Source organism: Panthera uncia, chromosome E1 (assembly GCF_023721935.1).
Source record: "Panthera uncia isolate 11264 chromosome E1, Puncia_PCG_1.0, whole genome shotgun sequence".
Classification (NCBI taxonomy): Eukaryota; Metazoa; Chordata; class Mammalia; order Carnivora; family Felidae; genus Panthera; species Panthera uncia.
The window spans coordinates 40,335,989-40,349,346 of record NC_064814.1 but is presented as its reverse complement, the minus strand read 5'-3'; the positions used below and the strand labels follow the sequence as shown (position 1 = coordinate 40,349,346).

Below are 13,358 nucleotides of genomic sequence, written 5' to 3'. Positions count from 1 at the left end.
CTATCATTCCTCCCCCTGAGACAGTGCATTTGAGCTTGGGAGGGGAAGAGAGAGGCTGGCCGGGAGAGAATCTTAGGCAGGCTCCACGCCCAGCACGAGCCCAACCTGGGGCTTGATTTCACATCTGTGAGATCATGAGCTGAGCTGAGGTCAAGATGCTTACTGACTGAGCTACCCAGGTGCCCCTGGTTTTATTATTACAAGAGCTTAATAGAATGTTTAAGTGACCTGGCAATGTGGGTCTTCTCTTGTTCTTGTTTTTCAAAACTTTCTGTGGTATTCTCACAAATGTATTACTTCAAATGAACTTCAGAATCAGCTTACCCCAATTCCAAATCTATTATAACACCTTCTCGCTCTTCAAAAAACACAAATCAGATCGCGTTACTCCCTTGTTTACATCCCTTCAGTATCTTCTTCCCCCTCTTTTTGTTATCTATTGCTGCGTAACAAGCTGCTCCAAAGCTTTGTAGCTTAAAACGGTCTGTTTATTGTGCTCACAGTTTTGCTAGTCAGGAACTCATGACTGGTTCAGCTCTGTTCCACGTGGCGTTTGTTGTCTGGGGTGGCCAGTGCTGGAGCATCCCTTCCTGTATGACCTCTTCAGTCACATGTGTGGCACCCCAGTACCTGGCTTCTATCTCCATGCGGCATTTCATTCGTCAGAATTTCTCCGTGTGGCCTGGGCTTCTCCCAGCATGGTGGTCTCAGAGTAAGTACTTTTTACATGGCAGCTGCTTTCCAGGAGGCGGGAAAGAAAAACTGTCAGGCCAGTTAAGGGCTGTGCCTGGAACTGGCACAGTGTCCTTTCTGCCATATTTTATTGGTCAGAACAGTTATGAGACCTGCCTAGATGCAAGGAAATGGAAAAATAGACTCCACTTTTTGATGTGGGAGTGGCAAGATCCTACTGCATGTGGGGTGAGAGATATTGTGACCATATTTGGAAAATATAATATGCCACATTATCAAACTAAAATTCAAAGCTCTTAAAATGGCCCATCAGGCTTTTCATCATCCGAATCATCCCTGCTTCTCTCTCTGACCTCATCCCCTACGTTTTCATCTTTTATTCCCTTTGGTTGAGCCACAATGGGCTCTTTGCTAGGCTTTGAATGTGTCATGCTTATACCAACATCAGATCCATTTTACCTGCCACTGCTGCTTTGAATGTTCTTCTTCAGAGCTTTGCTGGGTCTTCCCATTCTTACATCAGCCACATCTCTGCTCAAAGTCACATCTCCAGAGAGCTTTCCCTGACCACTTTATCTGCTAACATCTTGGTCCCTTACTACCCCCTAGTCTGACTTTTTCCTCTACACAGATTTTAGTGCTGTTTTGGGGAGCTTGGGGGCCTGAATATACTTTTTAGCTCCCTGCCTTGCTTCTGAACAAGTTGAGAAATAAGAGAGTAAAGATGGAGGCCAAAATATATGTGAAATATATAAATATTAAAAGTAAATTTATCATCCAGAAGTATATATTGATGAAAAGAATACATAAACATATTATAAATATATTTATATATTTGTGTCTATGTACATGTATATATGTGTGTGTGTGTATATATACATACATATATATACAAATACATGCATATACGTGTGTGTGTGTGTGTGTGTGTGTATTCCGCCCCCCCACCCCCACCCCCCTATCATTATGAAGTTGGAGACCTAAGTGGGCCTAGTAACTAAATCTTAGAATTGGGCTGACTTACAACACCCAGTCCAAGGCAGGGTTGGTCACTCCCCTGTGCAGGGCTAGGTTCCTGATCAACTCCATGTTGACTGACATAGAAGAAAATACTTACAGTTGTAGCAAGCCTGCTCCCATGTAAAGAAGGGTAGAACTGAGTTGTGCATGCCCAGGTATTTTCATTTTTACCAGTCTGACTAAAGGGGGGATGGAAGGAAGAGAATAAAAGGAGTGTCCAAGATGAATGTCAGATCTCAGATAGGAGAAACTGGGTGTATTGTGGTGCTATTCCTAAGATAGAAGACATGATAGGAAGATGATAAATTTTAGAAACACTGAGTTTGAAGTGCCTACAAGATACCCGTGTGGAGTTTCCAAATAGGCATTTGGATAACACATTTGAAGATGCAGATTTGGTATTAATTTTCTATCTTCTGTAAGAAGACTATTACAAGCATAGTGGCTTAAAACAACGCAAAATTATTATGTCACGGTTTCTGTGGGTCAGGAATCTGGGCAGTGGTTAACTGAGTTCTCTGCTCGGGTTCTCACCAAGCTGAAATCGGGGTGTCGTCTGTCAGCGCTGCCATCTCATCTGAGGCATGAGGTCCTCTTCCAGGCTCACTGGTTGTTGGTAGAATTTAGGTCCTTACAGTTGTAGGACTGAGGCTCTCAGCCCCTAGAGGCTGCTTGTTACTCCTTGCCGTGTGACCGTTCCCCACAGTGTGGTAGTTTGCCTCTTCAAGGACAACAGAAAGCATTTTTGCTGCTTCAGATCTCTTTCATGGCTCGCCCGGTTAGGACAGGCTCAGCTGAGATAATTTCCCTTTTGATTACCTCAAAGTCAACTGATGAGGGATCCTAATTGCATCTGCAAAGTCCCTTTTGCCACAAAATGTAATAATCATGTAAGGGATATCATGTTGTATTTGAAAGTGCTTCCCTCTGTCAAGGGAGAGGATTGTACAGGGTGTGTACAGTCTGGGGCTGTTTTAGTCATCAGCAGTCATTGTGGTAGTCATCGGCAGGATAGCCTGTGAATACAGAGATTGCCCAAGGATGACTAACTTTGTTCAGAGAGAAGAGAAGAGCGATTAGAGGAGATTTTCGGAATTATTGGTACCTGAAGGATACATTTATTCATCTTCGTGTTCACAGCGCTACATTGCTACCTGGCACATAGTACATGTTCTATAAGTATTTTGTTAGAATTCTTTGATCTCAGATTTTAAGTTAATGTATAATTTACATATGGTAACATTCACCCTTTTCAGAATGCAGTCTGAGTTTTTTTGTTGTGGTAAAATACACATAAAGTTGACCATCTTAACCATTTTTAAGTATACAGTTCAGTGGTATTAAGTACATTCACATTGCTGCGCAACCATTACTCCATCCATCCTCACAACTCTTTTCATCTTGTACAACTGAAACTCTATACCTGTTAAATGATTACCCATTCTCCCCTTTCTCCATCTTCCGGCAATCACCATTGTGCTTTCTTTTGCTTTTGAGTACACTAAGTAATTCATATGAGTGGCATCAGACAGTATTTTGTCTTTTTGTGATTGGCTTATTTATATATTTATATAATGTCCTCAAGGTGTATCCATGTTGTGGCATATTGCAGAATACCCTCTCCCTTTTTTAAAAAGGCTGAATAATGTTCCATTGTATGTACATACCAAATTTTCTTATCCCTTTATCCATCGATGGACACTTGGGTTGCTTCTGTGTTTTGGTTACTCTGAATAATGCTGCTGTGAACATGAGTGTGCAAATATCCCTTTGAACCCTGCTTTCGGGTTTCTTTTTGGATATATGCCCAGAAGTGGAATTGCTGGATCATGTGGTAATTATATTTTAAATGTTTTAAAGGTATTTTCATAGCATTGGCTGTCCCATTTTATGTGCTTAACCAACAGCACACAAGGGTTCCGTTTCTCCACATCCTCACCAACACTTCTTGGTTTTCTGGTTTTTTTGGTAATAGCCATACAAATGGATGTGACTTGGTATCTTATTGTAGTTTTCCATTTGCATTTTCCTAATGTTTAGTGATATTGAACATCTTTTCATGTGCTTATTGGACATTAATGTATCTTTGAGAAATGTCTATTCAAGTCCTGTGCCAATGTTTAAATTTTTGTTGTTGTTGTTGTTTAGTTTTAGGAGTTCTCTCTATATTCTGGATATTAATCTCCTCATATATATGATTTGCAAATACTGTCTCCCATTCTGTGGCTTGCCTTTTTACTCTGTGGATATATCTGTATCTGTATCTATATCTATCTATATCTATATCTATATATACAGATATAGATAGATATATTTTAATTTTTTTATTTTATTAAAAAAAATTTTTTTTTTTGAGCGTTTATTTATTTTTGAGACAGAGAGAGACAAAGCATGAACGGGGGAGGGTCAGAGAGAGGGAGACACAGAATCTGAAACAGGCTCCAGGCTCTGAGCTGTCAGCACAGAGCCCGACGCGGGGCTTGAACTCACGGACCGCGAGATCATGACCTGAGCCGAAGTCGGACGCTTAACCGACTGAGCCACCCAGGCGCCCCTTAATTTTTTTATTTTAGAGAGAGCAAGAGCATGTGCGAGTTAGGGAGGGGCAGAGGGAGAGAGAGAGAATCCCAAGCAAGCTCCCAAGCCCTATGATCATGACCTGAGCCGAAACCCAGAGTTTTATGGTCGATGACTGAGCCACCCAGGCAGGCACCCCTTGAGTTAGTTTTTGTATATGGTGTTAGGTAGGGGTCCAACTTCATTCCACTGCATGTGGATACCCAGTTTTCTCAGTGCCATTTGTTGAAAAGACTGTCCTTTCTACATTGAATGGTCTTGACACCTTTGCTAAAAATTTGTTGACCATGTATGTGAGGGAATTAAGACAGACGTACAGACCAGTGGAACAGAATAGACCAGTTCCATTGGTCTGTATGTGTGTCTTTTTTTTTTTAAGTTTATTTATTTATTTTGAGAGAGAGAGAGTGGGGGAAGGGCAGGGAGAGAGAGAGGGAGAGAGAGAGAATTCCAAGCAGGCTCCGCACTCCCCTAGGCAGGGCTCAAACTCACCAACTGTGAGATCATGACTTGAGCAGAAATTAAGAGTTACCTTTTTCAAGATTCTTTCAGCTATTCATAGTCCTTTGAAATTCCATATGAATTTTAGGATGGGTTCTTTTATTTCTCCAAATATGGCATTGGGTTTTGATAGGGACTCATTGAATCCGTAGATCACTTTGGGGTAGTATTGACATTTTAAGAATATTAAGTCTTTGAATCCATGAACATAGGATGTATTTCTATTTATACCGTTTTTAATTTCTTTCAGCAGTGTTTTGTAGTTTTCAGTATACAAGTTTCACTGCCTTGGTTAGATTAATTCCCAAGTGTTTTATTCTTTCTGATTCTGTCATAAGTGGAATTGTTTGCTGCTTTCCTTTTTAGATTGTTCATTGCTGCTGTCTAAAATGCAACTGATTTTTGTGTGTAACTTTTTACCCTGCTACTTTGATGAATTCCTTTATCCATTCTCACAGATTTTTGTAGTGGAATCTTTAGAGGTTTTAACATATAGGATCATGTCATCTGAGAACAGTTGACTTTCCAATTTGAATGCCTTTTATTTCTTTTTCTTGCCTAACTGCTCTGGCTAGAACTTCAGTACTAAGTTGAATACAAGTGGTGAGAATGGGCACCTGCCTTGTTCCTGTTTTTAGGAAAAAAAGCTTTCAGTCCCCATTGAGTACTATGTTTCCTCTGAGTTTTTCATATATGGATTTTATTATGCTGAGGTAGTTTCCTTCTATTCCTTCTCTTTGTTGACTGTTTTTATCATGAGAGGGTGTTGAATTTTATCACATGCTTTTTCTGCAATTGAGATGAACATGTGGTCTTTTCCCTTCCTTTTATTGATATAGATATTACATAGACTTTCATATGTTGAACCATTCTCACATTCCAGTAATAAATCCCATTTAGTCTTGTGTATAATTCTTTTAATATGCTGCAGAATTTTTTAATAATTGTTGTGGATTTTTGCATCAGTATTTATGAGGGATATCAGTCTGTGATATTCTTGTGTCTTTGGCTTTGGTGTCAGGGTTATGCTGGCCTCATAGAATAAGTTAGGAAGTATTCTCTTCAATTTTTGGAAAAGTTTAAGATGGATTAGTATTAGTTCCTGATTAAATATTTGGTAGAATTTACTAGTAAAATGATCAGGTCCAGAGCTTTGTTGAAAGAATTTTGATTGCTGATTTAATCTTCTCACTAGTTATAGGTCTATTCAGACTTTCTATTTCTTTGTGATTTAGCCCTGGTAGGTTTTGTGTTTCTAAGGATTTATTCATTTCATTTAGGTTTATTCAAAAATTTTTTGGCATACAGTTCATTGCACTCTTTAACATCTTTTTTTAGGTCTGTAGTACTAGTAATAATGTACCCACTTTTATTTCTGATTTTAATAATTTGAGTCTTTTTCCTTTTTTCTTAGGCCATTTAGCCAAAAGTTTGTCAATTTTGTTGATACTTTCAAAGGACCAACTTTTGGTTTCATTTATTTTCCCTGCTTTTGTTATTCTTACTTCGTTTATCTCTGCTCTCATATTTATTATTACCTTTTTTCTTCCAGATTTGTATTTCATTTGTTCTTCTTTTTCGAGTTCCTTAGGTTAAGTTAGGCTTTCAATTTGGAATATTCTTGTTTTTTAATGTAAATGTTTATAGCTATAAATTCCCCCATTAGCACTACTGTCACTGCATCCTGCAAGTTTTGGCATGTTGTATTTACACTTTCATATGTCAGTATTTTCTAATTTGTCTTGTGATTTCTTGAAACGTTGGTTGCTTAAAAGTGTATTGTTTAAAATAATCCAATTAAAAATGGAGAGAAGACATGAACGGACACTTCTGCAAAGAAGACATACAGATAGCCAACAGACACATGAAGGGGTGCTCAACATTACTCACCATTAGGGAGATGCAAATTAAAGCCACAATGAGATATCACCTCACACCTGTCAGAATGGCTAAAATCAGCAACACAAGAAACAAGTGTTCGTGTGGATGAGAGAAAGGAACCCTCGTGCACTGTTGGTGGAAATGCAAACTGGCACAGCCACTGTGGAAAACAGTGTGGAGGTTCCTCAAAAAGTTAAAAATAGAGTTACCATGTGATCCAGTAATTCCACTCCTGGGTATTTACCCAAAGAAAACAAAAAAACTAATTCAGAAAGAAAACACTAATTCAAAAAACATGCATCGTATGTTTTTTTCAGCATTATTTATAAAAGCCAAGATATGGAAGCAACCCAAGTGTCCATTGATAGCCGAATGGATAAAGAAATGGCATACACACACAAATACACAGTGGAATATACTGAGCCTTAGAAATGAATGAACTCAGGGCACCTGGGGCAGCTCGATTGGTTAAGTATCCAACTCTTGGTCTTGGCTCAAGTCATGATCTCACTGTTTGTGGGATCAAGCCCTGTGTTGGGCTTTGTGCTGACAGCGCAGGGCCTGCTTGGGATTCTCTCTCTGCTTCTCTCCCATGTACTCTCTCTCAAAAAAATAAAAATAAAAAAAAATTAAAAAAAATTCTTTCAAAAAAGAATGAATGAAATCTTGCCATTTGCAATAACATGGATGGATCTGGAGGGTATATAATGCTGAGTGAAATGAGTCAGTCAGAGAAAGACAAATACCATCTGATTTCACTCATACATGGAATTTAAGAAACAAAACACATGAAGAAAGAAAAAGAGACAAACCAAAGAACAGACTCTTAAATACAGAGAACAAACTAATGGTTACCAGAGGGAAGGTGTGTGGGGGGAATGGGTGAAATAGGTGAAGAGGATTAAGAGTACACTTATTATGAGCACGGAATAATGTATACAACTGTTGAATCACTATATGGTACACCTGAAACTAAAATAATACTGTATGTTAGTTGATTATACTGAAACTTTTTAAAAAAGTATTTAATTTTCACAATTTTGTGAAATTTTGTGAATTTTCCAGTTGTTGATTTCCAACTGCATTCCACTGTGGTCGGAGAAGATATGTTGTATGATATCTATCCTCTAAAAATCTATGGAGATGTCGAGTTGCTTGGGTGACTCAATCGGTCAGGCATCCGACTCCAGCTCAGGTTATGATCTCATGGTTTGTGGGTTCGAGCCCCGAGTCTGTGCTGACAGCTCAGAGCCTGGACCCTGCTTTGGATTCTGTGTCTCCCTCTGTCTCTGCCCCTCCCCTGCTTGTGCTCTTTTTCTCTCTCAAAAATAAACATTAAAAAAAGTTTTGTTTTAAATAAAAAATAAAATCTATTGAGATGTAATTTTTTGGTCTACACTTGGTCATCCTGGAAAATGTCCCATATGTACTTGAGAAGAATGCATATTCCATTGTTTGGTAGAATGTTGTGTGTATGTATGTTGGGTCTAGTTGGCTTATTGTGTTGTTTAAGTCGTCTGTTTTCTTCTGTCTGGTTGGTTTCTCCATTATTTTGAGTGGTGTATCGAAGTCTCCAACTATTAGTGTAGAACTAATTTTCTCTTTAATTCTGTCATTTTTTGCTTCTTATATTCTGATGGTCTGTCATTAGGTGGGTAAATGTTTATAATTATTATATCTCCTTGCTGTACTGAACCTTTTGTTAATATACAGTGTCCTTCTTTGTCTCATAATTTTTTTTATAGTTTTATGATTTTGTTAACACAAATACTACATGCACATAAGCTGTCTATTCATTTTCTTTGCTACCCAGCCTGGCATTGGGATTGGTGACTCTGATGGCCAGCTGGGCTGCTCTTTTGGCCTTGCAGTTCTTGGAGGAGACACTGAGCAATCTGTGTACAGTAAGATCTGTTGCACATCAGCAGCACTTCAAGCTCCTTGATGTTGTGAACTAGGAACTTCTGGAAGCCACTGGGCAGCATGTACTTTGTTTTCTTTTTGCTCCTATAACCAAAGTTGGGCATCAAGATCTGGCTCTTGAATCTTCTGTACACCCTATTGTCAATGCCTGGTTTCCACCAGTTATGGTTAATTTTGACATATTGGTCTGCCTGGTGTCAGATGAAGTTCTTGGTCCTCTTTTTAATGATCTTGGACTTGACTAGAGGTTTGAGGGTGAACATGATGCCATATAGGAGATGGCTGCCACCTTCACAGGCAGTGCTGAAGAAGAGAGGGGAAGGTCCTCCATAACTTGTTTTGATTGAAAATCTGTTTGATAATTTGTATAAAGATTTATATGATCCGAAGAGAAACCAGAGTATTCTCTTTGGTTACCATTTGCATGGGATATCTTTTTCCATCCTTTCACTTTCAACGTGTTTGTGTCCTTAGCTCTCAAGTGAGTCTCCCATAGGCAGCATGTAGTTGGGTCATGTGCTTTTATTTTTTTTAATTTTTTAAATTATTTTTTATTTTATTTTTTCTGACAATCTCTGTCTTCTGATTGGAGAGTTTAATCCATTTACACTTAAAATAATTACTGATAAGAAGGGATTTACTGCTATCATTGTGCTATTGGTTTCCTTATGCCCTATGGCTTTTTTCGTCTCTCATTTTCTGCATTACTGTTTTCATTTGTGTTTATTTTTTTGTAGTGAAATGTTTAAATTCCTCTCTCATTTCCTTTTTGTGTATTCTACAGCTATTTTCTTTGTGGTTACCATGGGGATTACATTTAACATCCTAATGTTACAACACTCTCATTTGAATTTATACCAGCTTTATTCTGTGTTTTGACATTTAAATGGCACGTATTCATGTAACCATCACCATGGTCAAGATATAAGAAGTTTCATCACTCAGAAAATTCCCTCATACCCCCTTTGGCCAGCAGAGTAGATGGTGGCAAATCCTGAGGGGAACATCTGTTGTCTTATAGGGAAGAAGCCTTTGAATTGTCTTCAAACGAGTTTGTGGAGTGCCTCCACTTAGTAAGCAGTGATGGGCTACTATTGTGGACTGGGGGGTTCAGGGGAACCTGGAAATACGAGATTTTTGGGGAGCATAGCCCACTTGTTTGCATTCATTTGTCAGAGTCTTATTCTTAACCCTCAGGACTCTGGTCTCGGCATAGCAGACGTGCCTTATAGGGCATTTAACCTTCTTTGAAGCCCAGCAACTCTGATAATTAAGTGTTGGTTCTGGTCCTTAGGTTTCTCTGTCCTCCTGCTGTAAGAAAGGAGACCATCTTTATATGCTTCTGGAGAGACCTTTTGGCTTACATGCCTAGCTTCTAATTGGCAGTTAATCAGCTTTTTGTTATCTTTTTTATTTTTTCTTCCAGTGAGCGAAGGGTTTAGTAATACTCTTTCAGTTTCATTGCTTTTGTAGTTATGATTTTTCCTTCACTGCCAGCTTTAAAATCCCATCTGAGCACCTGCAGCCAGCTGCCCTGGAAGCCTAGTGTAGGATGTTCATTAAGATCTTCCTTTGGGATCAACACCTGGGAGGAGGGAGGATTGGGCAGATACAGAATTCATGGTGCAGTGTAGGTCTGGTGGTAGCTTTGTTCATCTCCTTTCAGGAGCTCTGATGCTAGAATTGGTTCTTCTGAGTTGCCCAGAATTGGGCTGAGGTGCTTAGGCCTTTATATTGCCCTATCAGTTGGTCGTTGGATGTGGGCTGCCCAGGAAGGATTTCCCTTAGGTAGGATCATTCTTTGCGGCTGAGGCAGTCCCTGAAGGACTGACTGAGCACTGCTAGCAGTTAAGACAACAAGTCCTTCCCCGAAGGGGAGCTGGGCAGCACGTCAGCGTCTGCTACAATTCCTCTGTCTTCACTAAGAATGATTATATCATTACCTTGCTTCTCCTAGATTTGGGTTTCATTTGTTCCAGAATTTGTTTTAGTTTTTTTTAGTATCATTTTGAACTCATGGATATAAATAACATATACTTAACAGACTTTATGTTGACTTACACATATAGAAGGATGTACAAATGTATGTAAATATACAGCTTAATAAATGTTGACAGTGTGAACACATCAGTGGAACTTGTATAGTGCTGGTAATCAGTAGGTCCTTCTTTCCTCCTGCATTTCCTTCTAGTCATTACCTGTTCTTTCCAAGGGTCTCTACTATCCTGACTTGAATTTAACATGTCGTTGAAATTTGTGTAACAGAGTCACACAGTAAGTGATGTTTTGTTCTGGCTTCTTTTCATTCGTATATTTGTGAGACTAAGCTTACGGTTGTAAATCATTTATTTTTATTGCTATACAGTTTTTCTTTGAATAGACTGCTTTTGAAAAAACCATTTCTGCTATTGATAGACACTTGGAGTGTTCTCAGTTTATGAAAGGGCTGTTTTAAACATTTGTACATATCTTTTGGTGAACATATATACGAATACACCTAAGGTATAGGTATATACCTAGTGAAATTGCTAAATGTGTATATGTTCTGTTTCAGTAGATAATGCCAGACATTTTTCAAAACAATTATTGATTTACACTCCTACTAGTAATGTATAAGAATTCCAGTTGCTGGGATTCCAACTGGCCGGCTCAGTTGGTAGAGAATGCTACTTTTGATCTCAAGGTTGTGGGTTCAAGCCCCATGTTGGGTGTAGAGATTACTTAAATAAATAAACTTAAAAAAAAAAAGAGTTCCAGTTGCTGCAGTTTGCCTGTTTATGTAGGATGTAACCCTCCAAAGCTTATGGTTGAAAGCTGGGTATATTTACTGGGTCCCCTCCACTAACAGGTTCTGAAGTCTAATTTTTTGTCTTCCTGAGGCTGAGACTTTAAAATTCTGCTTTGCTTTTCAGAAGTTTTTGGCTTACCTTTTAACCCTTTCCCACCACTTATGCATTTGAGGCCCCCTCATGTCTTCGGTTTTGTCACTTCAGACCTCATTGTCAACCCAAATCTCTGATGGCTCCTATTTGCCTCAACAGAGGTACCTTAGAACGTGACTTTCTGGCACGCTTTCATTCTCTATTGCAACGTTATTCTGTCTCTTATTTTTTCTCATAGTGACTTCACATGTGATTTGACCACATTCTTTCTATGTGAACTTACTTTTCCTGAATTGGTGAGAGGGAGCTGTGAGCCAGGAGAGCTTTTTATCTTCGTGGCTCTAGAGCTCTTCTGTTACTTTCATGAAATGAAATACATCATCTCATCCTTTTTGAGCTCCTTAGCTGTCTTCCTTTTTACCACCTTTATGTAAAGGCCCTTTTTCCTTTACCCCCGTTGTCCCTATTGGAGTGAATCTCAGCAATTTCTTCTCAGTGTGGGCTTCACCCTAAAAGGGGGTGCTTCTTCAGCTGGTTAGTTTAGAAGTGTGCTGCCCAGTGGTGTCCAGTGGCTAAAGTTAAATTTAAGTAAATAGAAGTAAACATTTGATTCCTCATGTGCATTAGCCATGTAACATGTGCTCAGTAGTCACACGTGGCTATAGCTACTATATTGAGCATTGTTGATATAGTATAATCTCACCACAGAAAGTTCTGTTAGATAGTGGTGGCTTAAAGTGTGCTCTGTTCTCTTCAGGCGTTAGTGTAGACCTTTCGCACTCATGTGCAAATTGCAATATGCAGAAAGCCCCGTGTGTTTCAGCTAATGTTCTTTTTTTTTTTTTTTTCTTTTGTCAGTTAATGTTCTTAAGTTGGCCTGTTGTACTTTTCATTGAGGATGGAATAGAATTCTGGTATTTTCCTCTTGTTGGACCCATTATACACTCAGCTTTCTTTTGCAGAGATACTAATACCACACCAGTTTTGTAGCTCTAAGTGGTTTGTTGCTATTTGCTTGTTTTTTGGGGTTTGTGGGTACCTTGTCCCCTGCTTTATGGAGTTCACCTATTCAAATGCTAATTTCATCTGGAAGCACCCTCAGAAACACACCCAGAAATGACGTTTAGCCAGATATCTGTACATCCTATGAGCCAGTCAAGTTAAGGTATAAAATTAACCATTACAGAGGGAGTTGGGGAGATTTACAAGTTACATTGCAGCCACTGCCTTCTTCTAAAAGCCCCCTTTCAGATTCAGCACGCTGCCCCCCACCAACCTTTAAAATTAACATTATGTAATTCTGTAGCTCCTGTTCTGCCCCTTCTAACCCTAAAAAGGCTTTTCCTCTCTTTTATTTAGTGTTTATTATCAAGTCAGTCACTTGTTACTGACTAGGCAGACTTACGCATGTCGCTGGGTCTCTTTCCACCTTTAGTTGCACCATTTTAAAAATGAGAATGCTGGACGCAGGTTTGTTTTCTCACAGAGGAACCTCACCGGTGTTCTCTTAGCGTTTGCAGGATCTAGTATTTAAACAGTAAATATATTCATGATACTTTCAATGGAAAATGCTACTTTTGTTTGATACTTTATTATTTTTTTTTTTGATGTGTATTTTTGAGAGGGCTTGAGTGGGGCGGGGGAGGGGCAGAGAGAGAGGGAGACATAGAATCAGAGGCAGGCTCCAGGCTCTGAGCTGTCAGCACAGAGCCTGACATGAAGGTTGAACTCACGAACTGCCAGATCATGACCCGAGCTGAAGTTGAGTGCTTAACTGACTGAGCCACCCAGGTGTCCAGAAAATGCTACTTTTGAACGGAGTAGAGATGAACTTCTTGGCAATGTGACTTAACTCATTCTCAGATAAATGTAAATGTGGCG

The 13,358-nt window shown here is 39.2% G+C and overlaps 1 protein-coding gene and 1 pseudogene across 6 annotated transcripts in view; one reads left to right on the top strand and one right to left on the bottom strand.

Moving 5' to 3' along the window:
- The window catches only part of NF1 (neurofibromin 1), a 248,161-nt gene that overhangs the window by 38,953 nt on the left and 195,850 nt on the right, over window positions 1–13,358 (top strand). The gene's annotated exons all lie outside the window — the stretch shown is intronic.
- LOC125927504 (60S ribosomal protein L32-like) lies at window positions 8,462–8,946 on the bottom strand (annotated as a pseudogene).